The sequence below is a fragment of the Pinus tabuliformis genome, chromosome 6, assembly GCF_031772625.1.
Source record: "Pinus tabuliformis cultivar Carrire ecotype Pingquan chromosome 6, CPIR1, whole genome shotgun sequence".
Classification (NCBI taxonomy): domain Eukaryota; kingdom Viridiplantae; phylum Streptophyta; class Pinopsida; order Pinales; family Pinaceae; genus Pinus; species Pinus tabuliformis.
Window position 1 is genome coordinate 669,935,002 of NC_142292.1, and position 17,576 is coordinate 669,952,577.

General features: G+C 41.8%; 3 pseudogenes; all 3 read left to right on the forward strand.

The window, feature by feature from the left end:
* Nucleotides 1–1,304: 1,304 nt before the first annotated feature.
* LOC149260406 (uncharacterized) lies at nt 1,305–4,237 on the forward strand (annotated as a pseudogene).
* A 2,094-nt stretch (nt 4,238–6,331) lies between these two features.
* LOC149260407 (uncharacterized) lies at nt 6,332–9,270 on the forward strand (annotated as a pseudogene).
* Nucleotides 9,271–11,365: 2,095 nt separating this feature from the next.
* On the forward strand, nt 11,366–14,303 carry LOC149260408 (uncharacterized; annotated as a pseudogene).
* The last annotated feature ends 3,273 nt before the right edge of the window (nt 14,304–17,576 follow it).

Below are 17,576 nucleotides of genomic sequence, written 5' to 3' on the forward strand. Positions count from 1 at the left end.
CTGTTTGCTGAGATTCATGTGGTATGTTGATTTAGCATGAGTTTTTCCCTTTGTCTCATATGTAAACTGTTTTGTTTCATTCACCTCATGATCATATCTATTTGAGCAAATGAAGTGATTAGGTAGGAATTCATAGTATTATATGCTCCTCCTATAAGTTTGTTCAATTCAATGTTTTCTTCTGTTTAAGGAGGATTCAAAGTATTATTTGCCCTCCTTAGTTCCTCACCGGTCTTGCCATCCCATTTGAAACCAGATTTGGTGTTAAATTGCATGCCTACCTTGCCTCAGTTGATAACCTGTGTAGTCATTATATTTCTCTGTTTCAAGCTGTGATTTTGCCCATGCAGCCCAGAAAAGCCCCGTCATTCCATTAAAAAACCCCAAAAATCATTAAATCCAACCCCCCTATCAATTTACTAGCCTAAGATCTTTATTTTTAATTGGTCAGCCTAAACATATTGAAAGATCTATCAAATCTGACCCGAGAGAGCCTTCTCATACCTCGTAGGGCTAGCTACGAGGTGAAATGGTTTGATGTAGCCTTGATGATTTACCTTTTCAGCCTGAGGTGAAATCACAAGCGCTAACATATTGGCGACCATACTGGGGAAGAACATATTAATCGTTTGCTCATTGTCGTGTTATTTCATAAGTCTTAGACGGAGCCTGAAGTTATGCCAGAAGCCTTCGAAAACGCTCTTGTTTTACATCAGCGCAAGTAGATAAACGCTGCTTCAGTCTATCTCCGTGGGATTTGTGAACATAGCGCTTCATTGACACTTTACCCCAGTACATGTATCAATTTCAGATCTGATGCTGATGGTGGACAGCAATCAGACACTTATGCAGGCTGAATCATTCACCTGGCGACTCCAACTCGATCCAGACATTCCAGTGCCTGTTGATATGTTCATGCAATGGTAGGGTATGTGGCAGACCCTGCACTTTGTGAAGTTCTAGATGGAGTTAGAGAGATGTTAGCAGGTATTGAAATTAATGAAGAATTTTTCAGTATTTTCCTTCAATGTTGGAAATCTCCGAAGCTTCTTTTTGAAGGAAAAACTAGATTTTATGAGTTAGTGGTTGAAAGAGTTGAAAATGAGATTCAATATCTCGATGAGAAGATCCACTCTTATGATTTCCAAGACCCTAAAAAGTTCTTGGAAATCCTTCCTCCATCGAAACAAGAAATCACAGACTTGCCTATAGAGATATACATTGACAATGTGCAGCTGGAAATATGCATTGTAGAGTTGGGGCAGCCAACAGAGGCCGGTGTCCGTGATCCTATTGCAGCATACATGGACACATTTTTCACTTTGATTGACAGATCGGGCTGTCTTGTACCTGACCAGGATCAACATGTGCATGAAGGGCTGCCGGCAACTGCATCTGTGACTTCGTGGCAGCATTCTCAAGCGGCTTCATTGTCAGGTTTACTCGAGTGGTTAATTTGGCATTTTAGCATTACTTGATCTATTGTTTGTACAGCGGATTAGAGTAGGTTTTGTAAATAAATAAGCAGCCACAAGGGCAGCATCTTGTTTCAGTTGGCTTTTAGTTTGTTTGAGTTCAGCTTCAGTGTGAAAATAAGTCTTCAGCTGTGTTGATTTGTTGATGATGACTCCATTGCCCAATGGTGGAGGCACGGTCTGCTCTCCCAAAGTTCTGCGGTTCTTGGCACCTCCAGGAAGCTGCAGCTGCCATCCCAAATGGAGCCGATGTTAGACTCTGTCTTATATCAGAGATTGATTCTTCTTCAAAACCGGGTTTTGAAGAAGAAATCATTAATGTTGCTTTTCAGATTATGTAATTTATCTTCAGCTCTTCTTAAGGCAGCAGCAAACTTCAAAAACTCCTACCTGCACAAACACAATTTCAAAGCATCATTTATATATATTTTGTGGAGAGCAGGTATTGCAAAATGCAGGTATATATTTTGGTTGTCTTTATGGTGTTACAGCTCCATTGCAGTTGGATGACAGTGAAGAGATTCATGTGGCTGAGGCCATGGTGGCAGAGTGGAAAGAGTTTTTATGGGATGTGCCAGAAGAACAGGCTGCTTTGTGGGGCCACTGTCAAGATTTTTTTTAAAAATACTCCTTTCCCCCATTGCAGGCGGGTATGTTCTTCCTGAAGCATGCAGAAGCTATTGAAAAGGATGTTCCAGCATTAGAGCTGCATGGAATGCTGTTGCTTGCATTACAGTGGTTAAGTGGCAGCATGACACAGTCGCAGCCGGTCTATCCCTTACATTTGCTTCGAGAAATTGAAACTAGAGTGTGGCTTCTAGCTGTGGAATCTGAAGCAGAGATGAAGAATGGAAAGGCCATTTTTCAGATTCCAAATGTTTATTTGAGGTCAAACCAGGAATGTAATATAGGAAATAATGCTAGTGTCATTGACCACACAGCAAGTATCATTGCAATAATGGATAGTCACTTGAACATCATCAGAGCAAGATCTACAGATCAAATTGATAACAAGGAAATTAGCAAGTCAGATAATCGTAATCCACACATAGTAGACATTAGTTTCACTAATGTGTCTGGTGGTGGCTCAAAACCAAAACGAAGGAACAGAGGGTATGTACTTCATAAACGAGCTCCACTTGATAGTGCAGAAAGAGGTCAGAGTGACACTGAAGATAATCTATTATCTTCTATATCTCCTATCAGAAGTAATGAACATGGGGGTGTTTTTCCATCATTTGAGGAAAATATAAAGATAGAGGCAGCTCTTGCAGGATGGGAAGAAAGGGTCGTAGCAGCAGAACTTGAAAGGGCTGTGTTATCACTTCTAGAGGTTGGTCAAATAGCTGCAGCAAAACAGCTCCAACACAAACTTTCACCAACATATGTACCATCAGAGCTCTTACTTATAGAGGAAGCTTTGAAAGTTGCAGAGATTTCCAATCCTAATATGAATGGATATGTTACATTGCCAATGACCAAGTGTCCGGCATTTGCATTACTCCAGTTTTTGAATGTAACAGAAAACATCAATATGAGGACACCTTTAGAGGTATTAGAAGTGATTGCAACTAAATGTTGTGAAGGATGTGAAGAGGTTTATGCAAGAGGATAATAGCGGTGGTGTTGCCAATTTTCTAGAGCTGTCATTTTCTGAAGCATTCCAGAAGCAGCCAATTGAACTTCTTCAGCTTCTTTCTCTCAAAGCCCAAGATTCACTAGAGGAAGCTAAACTTCTTGTTGAGACTCACTCAATGCCGGTAGCAAGCATTGCACGTATTCTTGCAGAATCATTTTTGAAGGGCCTTTTGGCAGCACACCGTGGTGGATACATGGAATCATCACAAAGAGAGGAAGGACCTGCTCCTCTTTTATGGAGAGCCTCTGATTTCTTAAAGTGGGCAGAATTGTGTCCTTCTGAGCCAGAACTTGGGCATGCCTTAATGCGGTTGGTCATAACTGGTCATGACATGCCTCATGCCTGTGAGGTTGAGTTGCTCATTTTGGCGTACCATTTCTACAAGACATCTGCATGTCTTGATGGAGTGGATGTTCTTGTGGCCCTTGCAGCAACACGAGTTGAGTCATATGTTGCAGAAGGGGATTTTTCGTGTTTGGCTCGCTTGGTGACAGGAGTTGGGAATTTCCATGCTCTGTATTTCATGCTGGATATTCTCATTGAAAATGGTCAGCTTGAGCTCCTTCTTCAAAAATATGCCGTGGCAGATGCAACAACAGAATCGGCAGAAGCTATCAGAGGTTTTCGGATGGCTGTTCTTTCAGCTCTGAAGGATTTCAACCCTGATGATCTTGATGCATTTGCCATGGTATACAATCATTTTGATATGAAACATGAAATGTCGGCTCTGTTGGAGTCATGTGCACAGAAGGCCCTAGATCAATGGCTTCAGCGTCGTGATAAAGAACAGAGTGAGGAGTTGTTAGAAATGATGCGCTTCTATGTAGAAGCCGCTGAAGTTTACTCAAGCATAGATGCAGGAAATAAAGCAAGATGGTCTTGTGCACAAGCATCATTAGTTTCCCTCCAAATACGAATGCCAGATACCATGTGGCTTAATCGTTCTGAAACAAATGCACGGCGAGCTCTTGTTGAACAGTGCCGATTTCAGGAAGCGCTGATTATGGCAGAGGCATATAACTTGAACCAATCGGGAGAGTGGGTTCTAGTATTATGGAATCAAATGCTGTGCCCAGATTTGATAGACCAGTTCTTAACTGAATTTGTTTCAGTGCTATGCTGATGCACTTAATGACACTGAAGAACATAGTCACGACAATATGCCTTCTTTCTTATCCAAAAAGGAAGAGCAAATCAATAATTTTGATGAAAGAGAATTTACTCCCTCAAAACAACGACTGGAGACTAATGGATCAGATAGCCGAGAAGATAATGGTGTTATCTTTAGGGAAACTACAGCTTGCTTTCTAGATACAAGCATTTCAAAATGCCTTACAAGTGTTGAAACCGTAGAAGACCGCGTGGCTGGCCAGTTGTGAACATGGGAGAATTGTGTCATCAATGGGAGCCTGCGTAATAGAGAAATAAGATTCGATCTTCTATTAATAGCTTTAGTTAAATCTCCAGGTGGATCTACGCCCCAGTTGATATCTTTAAATGGCCATCAGAGGATTTTAAACCGCATTGAGTTGTTTATACATAAGTCGTTGTTTTATAGAACCTTCTGCATATGAATTAAAGCTATCAGTTACGTGGCAATCGTTGCAAAGTGGCATTCAAAAGTGCGATTACCTATTTCTATCATCAGCTAGTTGTCGCTGGAATAATGGAAGGCTTTTCTATCTTTAGGAGCAGATGGAGGATTCTCCTCTATTTTTATGGCTTTAGTTAAAACAGCGCCTCTGTTTTGGGCAGCAGTTTACTTTTAATGTATTTATTATAAAAACAAATTCATTTTGTAAGGAGAGAGGAGAGTGAGAGAGGGGAGAGTTTTCTGAGCGCTGAGAGTTGCTGTAGCATAGCAGAGCTTCATTGTACAGTTTTCTGCAGAGAATTTAGTGGAATTTCACAGCTCTGTTTGCTGAGATTCATGTGGTATGTTGATTTAGCATGAGTTTTTCCCTTTGTCTCATATGTAAACTGTTTTGTTTCATTCGCCTCATGATCATATCTATTTGAGCAAATGAAGTGATTAGGTAGGAATTCATAGTATTATATGCTCCTCCTATAAGTTTGTTCAATTCAATGTTTTCTTCTGTTTAAGGAGGATTCGAAGTATTATTTGCCCTCCTTAGCTCCTCACCGGTCTTGCCATCCCATTTGAAACCAGATTTGGTGTTAAATTGCATGCCTACCTTGCCTCAGTTGATAACCTGTGTAGTCATTATATTTCTCTGTTTCAAGCTGTGATTTTGCCCATGCAGCCCAGAAAAGCCCCGTCATTCCATTAAAAAACCCCAAAAATCATTAAATCAACCCCCCTATCAATTTACTAGCCTAAAATCTTTATTTTTAATTGGTCAGCCTAAACATATTGAAAGATCTATCAAATCTGACCCGAGAGAGCCTTCTCATACCTCGTAGGGCTAGCTACGAGGTGAAATGGTTTGATGTAGCCTTGATGATTTACCTTTTCAGCCTGAGGTGAAATCACAAGCGCTAACATATTGGCGACCATACTGGGGAAGAACATATTAATCGTTTGCTCATTGTCGTGTTATTTCATAAGTCTTAGACGGAGCCTGAAGTTACGCCAGAAGCCTTCGAAAACGCTCTTGTTTTACATCAGCGCAAGTAGATAAACGCTGCTTCAGTCTATCTCCGTGGGATTTGTGAACATAGCGCTTCATTGACACTTTACCCCAGTACATGTATCAATTTCAGATCTGATGCTGATGGTGGACAGCAGTCAGACACTTATGCAGGCTGAATCATTCACCTGGCGACTCCAACTCGATCCAGACATTCCAGTGCCTGTTGATATGTTCATGCAATGGTAGGGTATGTGGCAGACCCTGCACTTTGTGAAGTTCTAGATGGAGTTAGAGAGATGTTAGCAGGTATTGAAATTAATGAAGAATTTTTCAGTATTTTCCTTCAATGTTGGAAATCTCCGAAGCTTCTTTTTGAAGGCAAAACTAGATTTTATGAGTTAGTGGTTGAAAGAGTTGAAAATGAGATTCAATATCTCGATGAGCAGATCCACTCTTATGATTTCCAAGACCCTAAAAAGTTCTTGGAAATCCTTCCTCCATCGAAACAAGAAATCACAGACTTGCCTATAGAGGTATACATTGACAATGTGCAGCTGGAAGTATGTATTGCAGAGTTGGGGCAGCCAACAGAGGCCGGTGTCCGTGATCCTATTGCAGCATACATGGACACATTTTTCACTTTGATTGACAGATCGGGCTGTCTTGTACCTGACCAGGATCAACATGTGCATGAAGGGCTGCCGGCAACTGCATCTGTGACTTCGTGGCAGCATTCTCAAGCGGCTTCATTGTCAGGTTTACTCGAGTGGTTAATTTGGCATTTTAGCATTACTTGATCTATTGTTTGTACAGCAGATTAGAGTAGGTTTTGTAAATAAATAAGCAGCCACAAGGGCAGCATCTTGTTTCAGTTGGCTTTTAGTTTGTTTGAGTTCAGTTTCAGTGTGAAAATAAGTCTTCAGCTGTGTTGATTTGTTGATGATGACTCCATTGCCCAATGGTGGAGGCACGGTCTGCTCTCCCAAAGTTCTGCGGTTCTTGGCACCTCCAGGAAGCTGCAGCTGCCATCCCAAATGGAGCCGATGTTAGACTCTGTCTTATATCAGAGATTGATTCTTCTTCAAAACCGGGTTTTGAAGAAGAAATCATTAATGTTGCTTTTCAGATTATGTAATTTATCTTCAGCTCTTCTTAAGGCAGCAGCAAACTTCAAAAACTCCTACCTGCACAAACACAATTTCAAAGCATCATTTATATATATTTTGTGGAGAGCAGGTATTGCAAAATGCAGGTATATATTTTGGTTGTCTTTATGGTGTTACAGCTCCATTGCAGTTGGATGACAGTGAAGAGATTCATGTGGCTGAGGCCATGGTGGCAGAGTGGAAAGAGTTTTTATGGGATGTGCCAGAAGAACAGGCTGCTTTGTGGGGCCACTGTCAAGATTTTTTTTAAAAATACTCCTTTCCCCCATTGCAGGCGGGGTATGTTCTTCCTGAAGCATGCAGAAGCTATTGAAAAGGATGTTCCAGCATTAGAGCTGCATGGAATGCTGTTGCTTGCATTACAGTGGTTAAGTGGCAGCATGACACAGTCGCAGCCGGTCTATCCCTTACATTTGCTTCGAGAAATTGAAACTAGAGTGTGGCTTCTAGCTGTGGAATCTGAAGCAGAGATGAAGAATGGAAAGGCCATTTTTCAGATTCCAAATGTTTATTTGAGGTCAAACCAGGAATGTAATATAGGAAATAATGCTAGTGTCATTGACCACACAGCAAGTATCATTGCAATAATGGATAGTCACTTGAACATCATCAGAGCAAGATCTACAGATCAAATTGATAACAAGGAAATTAGCAAGTCAGATAATCGTAATCCACACATAGTAGACATTAGTTTCACTAATGTGTCTGGTGGTGGCTCAAAACCAAAACGAAGGAACAGAGGGTATGTACTTCATAAACGAGCTCCACTTGATAGTGCAGAAAGAGGTCAGAGTGACACTGAAGATAATCTATTATCTTCTATATCTCCTATCAGAAGTAATGAACATGGGGGTGTTTTTCCATCATTTGAGGAAAATATAAAGATAGAGGCAGCTCTTGCAGGATGGGAAGAAAGGGTCGTAGCAGCAGAACTTGAAAGGGCTGTGTTATCACTTCTAGAGGTTGGTCAAATAGCTGCAGCAAAACAGCTCCAACACAAACTTTCACCAACATATGTACCATCAGAGCTCTTACTTATAGAGGAAGCTTTGAAAGTTGCAGAGATTTCCAATCCTAATATGAATGGATATGTTACATTGCCAATGACCAAGTGTCCGGCATTTGCATTACTCCAGTTTTTGAATGTAACAGAAAACATCAATATGAGGACACCTTTAGAGGTATTAGAAGTGATTGCAACTAAATGCTGTGAAGGATGTGGAAGAGGTTTATGCAAGAGGATAATAGCGGTGGTGAAGATTGCCAATTTTCTAGAGCTGTCATTTTCTGAAGCATTCCAGAAGCAGCCAATTGAACTTCTTCAGCTTCTTTCTCTCAAAGCCCAAGATTCACTAGAGGAAGCTAAACTTCTTGTTGAGACTCACTCAATGCCGGCAGCAAACATTGCACGTATTCTTGCAGAATCATTTTTGAAGGGCCTTTTGGCAGCACACCGTGGTGGATACATGGAATCATCACAAAGAGAGGAAGGACCTGCTCCTCTTTTATGGAGAGCCTCTGATTTCTTAAAGTAGGCAGAATTGTGTCCTTCTGAGCCAGAACTTGGGCATGCCTTAATGCGGTTGGTCATAACTGGTCATGACATGCCTCATGCCTGTGAGGTTGAGTTGCTCATTTTGGCGTACCATTTCTACAAGACATCTGCATGTCTTGATGGAGTGGATGTTCTTGTGGCCCTTGCAGCAACACGAGTTGAGTCATATGTTGCAGAAGGGGATTTTTCGTGTTTGGCTCGCTTGGTGACAGGAGTTGGGAATTTCCATGCTCTGTATTTCATGCTGGATATTCTCATTGAAAATGGTCAGCTTGAGCTCCTTCTTCAAAAATATGCCGTGGCAGATGCAACAACAGAATCGGCAGAAGCTATCAGAGGTTTCCGGATGGCTGTTCTTTCAGCTCTGAAGGATTTCAACCCTGATGATCTTGATGCATTTGCCATGGTATACAATCATTTTGATATGAAACATGAAATGTCGGCTCTGTTGGAGTCATGTGCACAGAAGGCCCTAGATCAATGGCTTCAGCGTCGTGATAAAGAACAGAGTGAGGAGTTGTTAGAAATGATGCGCTTCTATGTAGAAGCCGCTGAAGTTTACTCAAGCATAGATGCAGGAAATAAAGCAAGATGGTCTTGTGCACAAGCATCATTAGTTTCCCTCCAAATACGAATGCCAGATACCATGTGGCTTAATCGTTCTGAAACAAATGCACGGCGAGCTCTTGTTGAACAGTGCCGATTTCAGGAAGCGCTGATTATGGCAGAGGCATATAACTTGAACCAATCGGGAGAGTGGGTTCTAGTATTATGGAATCAAATGCTGTGCCCAGATTTGATAGACCAGTTCTTAACTAAATTTGTTTCAGTGCTATGCTGATGCACTTAATGACACTGAAGAACATAGTCACGACAATATGCCTTCTTTCTTATCCAAAAAGGAAGAGCAAATCAATAATTTTGATGAAAGAGAATTTACTCCCTCAAAACAACGACTGGAGACTAATGGATCAGATAGCCGAGAAGATAATGGTGTTATCTTTAGGGAAACTACAGCTTGCTTTCTAGATACAAGCATTTCAAAATGCCTTACAAGTGTTGAAACCGTAGAAGACCGCGTGGTTGGCCAGTTGTGAACATGGGAGAATTGTGTCATCAATGGGAGCCTGCGTAATAGAGAAATAAGATTCGATCTTCTATTAATAGCTTTAGTTAAATCTCCAGGTGGATCTACGCCCCAGTTGATATCTTTAAATGGCCATCAGAGGATTTTAAACCGCATTGAGTTGTTTATACATAAGTCGTTGTTTTATAGAACCTTCTGCATATGAATTAAAGCTATCAGTTACGTGGCAATCGTTGCAAAGTGGCATTCAAAAGTGCGATTACCTATTTCTATCATCAGCTAGTTGTCGCTGGAATAATGGAAGGCTTTTCTATCTTTAGGAGCAGATGGAGGATTCTCCTCTATTTTTATGGCTTTAGTTAAAACAGCGCCTCTGTTTTGGGCAGCAGTTTACTTTTAATGTATTTATTATAAAAACAAATTCATTTTGTAAGGAGAGAGGAGAGTGAGAGAGGGGAGAGTTTTCCGAGCGCTGAGAGTTGCTGTAGCATAGCAGAGCTTCATTGTACAGTTTTCTGCAGAGAATTTAGTGGAATTTCACAGCTCTGTTTGCTGAGATTCATGTGGTATGTTGATTTAGCATGAGTTTTTCCCTTTGTCTCATATGTAAACTGTTTTGTTTCATTCGCCTCATGATCATATCTATTTGAGCAAATGAAGTGATTAGGTAGGAATTCATAGTATTATATGCTCCTCCTATAAGTTTGTTCAATTCAATGTTTTCTTCTGTTTAAGGAGGATTCGAAGTATTATTTGCCCTCCTTACCTCCTCACCGGTCTTGCCATCCCATTTGAAACCAGATTTGGTGTTAAATTGCATGCCTACCTTGCCTCAGTTGATAACCTGTGTAGTCATTATATTTCTCTGTTTCAAGCTGTGATTTTGCCCATGCAGCCCAGAAAAGCCCCGTCATTCCATTAAAAAACCCCAAAAATCATTAAATCCAACCCCCCTATCAATTTACTAGCCTAAGATCTTTATTTTTAATTGGTCAGCCTAAACATATTGAAAGATCTATCAAATCTGACCCGAGAGAGCCTTCTCATACCTCGTAGGGCTAGCTACGAGGTGAAATGGTTTGATGTAGCCTTGATGATTTACCTTTTCAGCCTGAGGTGAAATCACAAGCGCTAACATATTGGCGACCATACTGGGGAAGAACATATTAATCGTTTGCTCATTGTCGTGTTATTTCATAAGTCTTAGACGGAGCCTGAAGTTACGCCAGAAGCCTTCGAAAACGCTCTTGTTTTACATCAGCGCAAGTAGATAAACGCTGCTTCAGTCTATCTCCGTGGGATTTGTGAACATAGCGCTTCATTGACACTTTACCCCAGTACATGTATCAATTTCAGATCTGATGCTGATGGTGGACAGCAGTCAGACACTTATGCAGGCTGAATCATTCACCTGGCGACTCCAACTCGATCCAGACATTCCAGTGTCTGTTGATATGTTCATGCAATGGTAGGGTATGTGGCAGACCCTGCACTTTGTGAAGTTCTAGATGGAGTTAGAGAGATGTTAGCAGGTATTGAAATTAATGAAGAATTTTTCAGTATTTTCCTTCAATGTTGGAAATCTCCGAAGCTTCTTTTTGAAGGAAAAACTAGATTTTATGAGTTAGTGGTTGAAAGAGTTGAAAATGAGATTCAATATCTCGATGAGCAGATCCACTCTTATGATTTCCAAGACCCTAAAAAGTTCTTGGAAATCCTTCCTCCATCGAAACAAGAAATCACAGACTTGCCTATAGAGATATACATTGACAATGTGCAGCTGGAAATATGCATTGTAGAGTTGGGGCAGCCAACAGAGGCCGGTGTCCGTGATCCTATTGCAACATACATGGACACATTTTTCACTTTGATTGACAGATCAGGCTGTCTTGTACCTGACCAGGATCAACATGTGCATGAAGGGCTGCCGGCAACTGCATCTGTGACTTCGTGGCAGCATTCTCAAGCGGCTTCATTGTCAGGTTTACTCGAGTGGTTAATTTGGCATTTTAGCATTACTTGATCTATTGTTTGTACAGCAGATTAGAGTAGGTTTTGTAAATAAATAAGCAGCCACAAGGGCAGCATCTTGTTTCAGTTGGCTTTTAGTTTGTTTGAGTTCAGTTTCAGTGTGAAAATAAGTCTTCAGCTGTGTTGATTTGTTGATGATGACTCCATTGCCCAATGGTGGAGGCACGGTCTGCTCTCCCAAAGTTCTGCGGTTCTTGGCACCTCCAGGAAGCTGCAGCTGCCATCCCAAATGGAGCCGATGTTAGACTCTGTCTTATATCAGAGATTGATTCTTCTTCAAAACCGGGTTTTGAAGAAGAAATCATTAATGTTGCTTTTCAGATTATGTAATTTATCTTCAGCTCTTCTTAAGGCAGCAGCAAACTTCAAAAACTCCTACCTGCACAAACACAATTTCAAAGCATCATTTATATATATTTTGTGGAGAGCAGGTATTGCAAAATGCAGGTATATATTTTGGTTGTCTTTATGGTGTTACAGCTCCATTGCAGTTGGATGACAGTGAAGAGATTCATGTGGCTGAGGCCATGGTGGCAGAGTGGAAAGAGTTTTTATGGGATGTGCCAGAAGAACAGGCTGCTTTGTGGGGCCACTGTCAAGATTTTTTTTAAAAATACTCCTTTCCCCCATTGCAGGCGGGTATGTTCTTCCTGAAGCATGCAGAAGCTATTGAAAAGGATGTTCCAGCATTAGAGCTGCATGGAATGCTGTTGCTTGCATTACAGTGGTTAAGTGGCAGCATGACACAGTCGCAGCCGGTCTATCCCTTACATTTGCTTCGAGAAATTGAAACTAGAGTGTGGCTTCTAGCTGTGGAATCTGAAGCAGAGATGAAGAATGGAAAGGCCATTTTTCAGATTCCAAATGTTTATTTGAGGTCAAACCAGGAATGTAATATAGGAAATAATGCTAGTGTCATTGACCACACAGCAAGTATCATTGCAATAATGGATAGTCACTTGAACATCATCAGAGCAAGATCTACAGATCAAATTGATAACAAGGAAATTAGCAAGTCAGATAATCGTAATCCACACATAGTAGACATTAGTTTCACTAATGTGTCTGGTGGTGGCTCAAAACCAAAACGAAGGAACAGAGGGTATGTACTTCATAAACGAGCTCCACTTGATAGTGCAGAAAGAGGTCAGAGTGACACTGAAGATAATCTATTATCTTCTATATCTCCTATCAGAAGTAATGAACATGGGGGTGTTTTTCCATCATTTGAGGAAAATATAAAGATAGAGGCAGCTCTTGCAGGATGGGAAGAAAGGGTCGTAGCAGCAGAACTTGAAAGGGCTGTGTTATCACTTCTAGAGGTTGGTCAAATAGCTGCAGCAAAACAGCTCCAACACAAACTTTCACCAACATATGTACCATCAGAGCTCTTACTTATAGAGGAAGCTTTGAAAGTTGCAGAGATTTCCAATCCTAATATGAATGGATATGTTACATTGCCAATGACCAAGTGTCCGGCATTTGCATTACTCCAGTTTTTGAATGTAACAGAAAACATCAATATGAGGACACCTTTAGAGGTATTAGAAGTGATTGCAACTAAATGCTGTGAAGGATGTGGAAGAGGTTTATGCAAGAGGATAATAGCGGTGGTGAAGATTGCCAATTTTCTAGAGCTGTCATTTTCTGAAGCATTCCAGAAGCAGCCAATTGAACTTCTTCAGCTTCTTTCTCTCAAAGCCCAAGATTCACTAGAGGAAGCTAAACTTCTTGTTGAGACTCACTCAATGCCGGCAGCAAACATTGCACGTATTCTTGCAGAATCATTTTTGAAGGGCCTTTTGGCAGCACACCGTGGTGGATACATGGAATCATCACAAAGAGAGGAAGGACCTGCTCCTCTTTTATGGAGAGCCTCTGATTTCTTAAAGTAGGCAGAATTGTGTCCTTCTGAGCCAGAACTTGGGCATGCCTTAATGCGGTTGGTCATAACTGGTCATGACATGCCTCATGCCTGTGAGGTTGAGTTGCTCATTTTGGCGTACCATTTCTACAAGACATCTGCATGTCTTGATGGAGTGGATGTTCTTGTGGCCCTTGCAGCAACACGAGTTGAGTCATATGTTGCAGAAGGGGATTTTTCGTGTTTGGCTCGCTTGGTGACAGGAGTTGGGAATTTCCATGCTCTGTATTTCATGCTGGATATTCTCATTGAAAATGGTCAGCTTGAGCTCCTTCTTCAAAAATATGCCGTGGCAGATGCAACAACAGAATCGGCAGAAGCTATCAGAGGTTTCCGGATGGCTGTTCTTTCAGCTCTGAAGCATTTCAACCCTGATGATCTTGATGCATTTGCCATGGTATACAATCATTTTGATATGAAACATGAAATGTCGGCTCTGTTGGAGTCATGTGCACAGAAGGCCCTAGATCAATGGCTTCAGCGTCGTGATAAAGAACAGAGTGAGGAGTTGTTAGAAATGATGCGCTTCTATGTAGAAGCCGCTGAAGTTTACTCAAGCATAGATGCAGGAAATAAAGCAAGATGGTCTTGTGCACAAGCATCATTAGTTTCCCTCCAAATACGAATGCCAGATACCATGTGGCTTAATCGTTCTGAAACAAATGCACGGCGAGCTCTTGTTGAACAGTGCCGATTTCAGGAAGCGCTGATTATGGCAGAGGCATATAACTTGAACCAATCGGGAGAGTGGGTTCTAGTATTATGGAATCAAATGCTGTGCCCAGATTTGATAGACCAGTTCTTAACTAAATTTGTTTCAGTGCTATGCTGATGCACTTAATGACACTGAAGAACATAGTCACGACAATATGCCTTCTTTCTTATCCAAAAAGGAAGAGCAAATCAATAATTTTGATGAAAGAGAATTTACTCCCTCAAAACAACGACTGGAGACTAATGGATCAGATAGCCGAGAAGATAATGGTGTTATCTTTAGGGAAACTACAGCTTGCTTTCTAGATACAAGCATTTCAAAATGCCTTACAAGTGTTGAAACCGTAGAAGACCGCGTGGTTGGCCAGTTGTGAACATGGGAGAATTGTGTCATCAATGGGAGCCTGCGTAATAGAGAAATAAGATTCGATCTTCTATTAATAGCTTTAGTTAAATCTCCAGGTGGATCTACGCCCCAGTTGATATCTTTAAATGGCCATCAGAGGATTTTAAACCGCATTGAGTTGTTTATACATAAGTCGTTGTTTTATAGAACCTTCTGCATATGAATTAAAGCTATCAGTTACGTGGCAATCGTTGCAAAGTGGCATTCAAAAGTGCGATTACCTATTTCTATCATCAGCTAGTTGTCGCTGGAATAATGGAAGGCTTTTCTATCTTTAGGAGCAGATGGAGGATTCTCCTCTATTTTTATGGCTTTAGTTAAAACAGCGCCTCTGTTTTGGGCAGCAGTTTACTTTTAATGTATTTATTATAAAAACAAATTCATTTTGTAAGGAGAGAGGAGAGTGAGAGAGGGGAGAGTTTTCCGAGCGCTGAGAGTTGCTGTAGCATAGCAGAGCTTCATTGTACAGTTTTCTGCAGAGAATTTAGTGGAATTTCACAGCTCTGTTTGCTGAGATTCATGTGGTATGTTGATTTAGCATGAGTTTTTCCCTTTGTCTCATATGTAAACTGTTTTGTTTCATTCGCCTCATGATCATATCTATTTGAGCAAATGAAGTGATTAGGTAGGAATTCATAGTATTATATGCTCCTCCTATAAGTTTGTTCAATTCAATGTTTTCTTCTGTTTAAGGAGGATTCGAAGTATTATTTGCCCTCCTTACCTCCTCACCGGTCTTGCCATCCCATTTGAAACCAGATTTGGTGTTAAATTGCATGCCTACCTTGCCTCAGTTGATAACCTGTGTAGTCATTATATTTCTCTGTTTCAAGCTGTGATTTTGCCCATGCAGCCCAGAAAAGCCCCGTCATTCCATTAAAAAACCCCAAAAATCATTAAATCCAACCCCCCTATCAATTTACTAGCCTAAGATCTTTATTTTTAATTGGTCAGCCTAAACATATTGAAAGATCTATCAAATCTGACCCGAGAGAGCCTTCTCATACCTCGTAGGGCTAGCTACGAGGTGAAATGGTTTGATGTAGCCTTGATGATTTACCTTTTCAGCCTGAGGTGAAATCACAAGCGCTAACAAGCCCTTTGGCCCTCTGCATCAGCAATGCTGACCTCTCTGAGGCTATGTGCAGCTCCCGTTTGCCTTTGCGTGGCCCTGCGTGAGCCCTGGCTAGCACTGCGTCACTCTCCTTGGCTACTGCACTGCTCTCCCGGCACTATCTCTGCCTCTATGTCTCTCTGTACTTAAATTCCCCTCAGCTGCATCTCCCGATCACTAATTCTATCTCTCCTAGCAAACCCTGATCTAGAGAATAGAATGACTAATCACTCTGGTGTGTTCTCCAAGTGACCCTCAAGCCTCCTCTTATATTTTTCTTGTTGACATCTCAACGGCTGAGATTAAGTCTCTAATCAACAGATAAGATTAGATCTATCTTGATCCATGTCTTTTGGACCATTCTAACACAGTTTCATATTAATACACATTAATATTTTATTTCCCCAAGTTTAGACTTTGGGACTCCATTAAAAATATTAGTTATTTTAATATCTCCTGAACTGTTTAGAATCTGCCCAAACCCTTTCTGGGTATTGGAGATCTCATGTGCCCCAACCTCTCCACCAAATTTCGTGGCTAAAGCACATCCAATGCTACCCCAAATCAACACTCCTCTTAGCGAGGACTGTGCTCTAGCAATACTCCTCATTGAGTATTACTCTAATCATCTGGCATCGGTACCTGTGCTGATGCTAGGCCTTCCTACCCAACATCCTTTGCACTACTGCATTCTGTACTGTTGCCCATGGTTCTGCCACTGCCACTGCTGCTGCTGCATTTGTACGACAGCTCCCTCTGCATCCGTGCTGCTGTTGGGAGAAGTTGTTGTTGGTCCTTTCTCCCATCACTGCATCTGCATTGCACCTCCTCTCATCACGTTGCATCGTGCTTCCCACTGCTGCACTGCAACTCAGTTACTGAGAAGTAAGTAACTGATCTCCCAATCTGACCTCCCTATTGGGCTAGAGACACCCACTGATGTTGAAGCTCCCTCTGCCGCTGACAAGTGCTCCCTCTCTGACCTTTACGCTGCTGCAACAACTCCCTGCATCTCGCACCATTGCACACCTCTCTGTGCCATCCTTCACTAGTGCAACACTCATGTGCCTCTCGCACTATTGCAGCTTGCTAGCCTCGCACTGTCTCGAGACTCCTGCACTATACCTCTCTCTGTCGCTCCATCTGCGTCCTTCTCTACCCAACTCAGCCAGTCCAACTACTCCTCTTTGGAGCTCCCGTAGAAAGGTCTAATCCGAGAGGCTGGGTACCTCAAGGATCTTGCCCCTCATCGTCTTTAGTCCGCCTGACTACAGTTCGATGTCTCCCCACTTCTTCTCAAGTGGTGCGTGTGTACTCATGGCACAATAATCGTATGTCAAAAATTCCTTCTCTACCCGTGTTGGTGCTGCCTTAGTCTTGAAAGACTCTCCCGTACTCCTCTTCCTTAGGCACTGGGTCGCATAATGACCCAGCTCCCCACAATGGAAGCACTTGATCTTGGAGAGATCTTTCTTCTTCCACTTCTCCTGCTTTCCCTCAGATGCTAGGGCCACATCTTCCTCCTCCTGCTTGACTTTGATCCCCTTGCTGTTGCTACCCGTCTTCGACTGCCATCTGATCTCTTCCTGGCAAAGAGCTGCCCACATCTCGTCCCAAGGTGGGAGAGTCCCTCTACCCAGTATACTCTGGACAAACACCTCCCAGTCTTCTGAGACAGCATTCAGGGTTGTCCTCACCATCAGCTCCTAATCCGGTGTCGCCTCTATAGCAGTCAACTGATCTTGGATCTCATTCAGTCCTCCGAGGAAGGTGTCAATCGGTTCTCCCTTCTTCATCTGATACGACCTCAACTGATTCTCAAGCAGCATTCTTCTCTGCACAAAAGTATGCTGGTATAGCTTCTTGAGAGC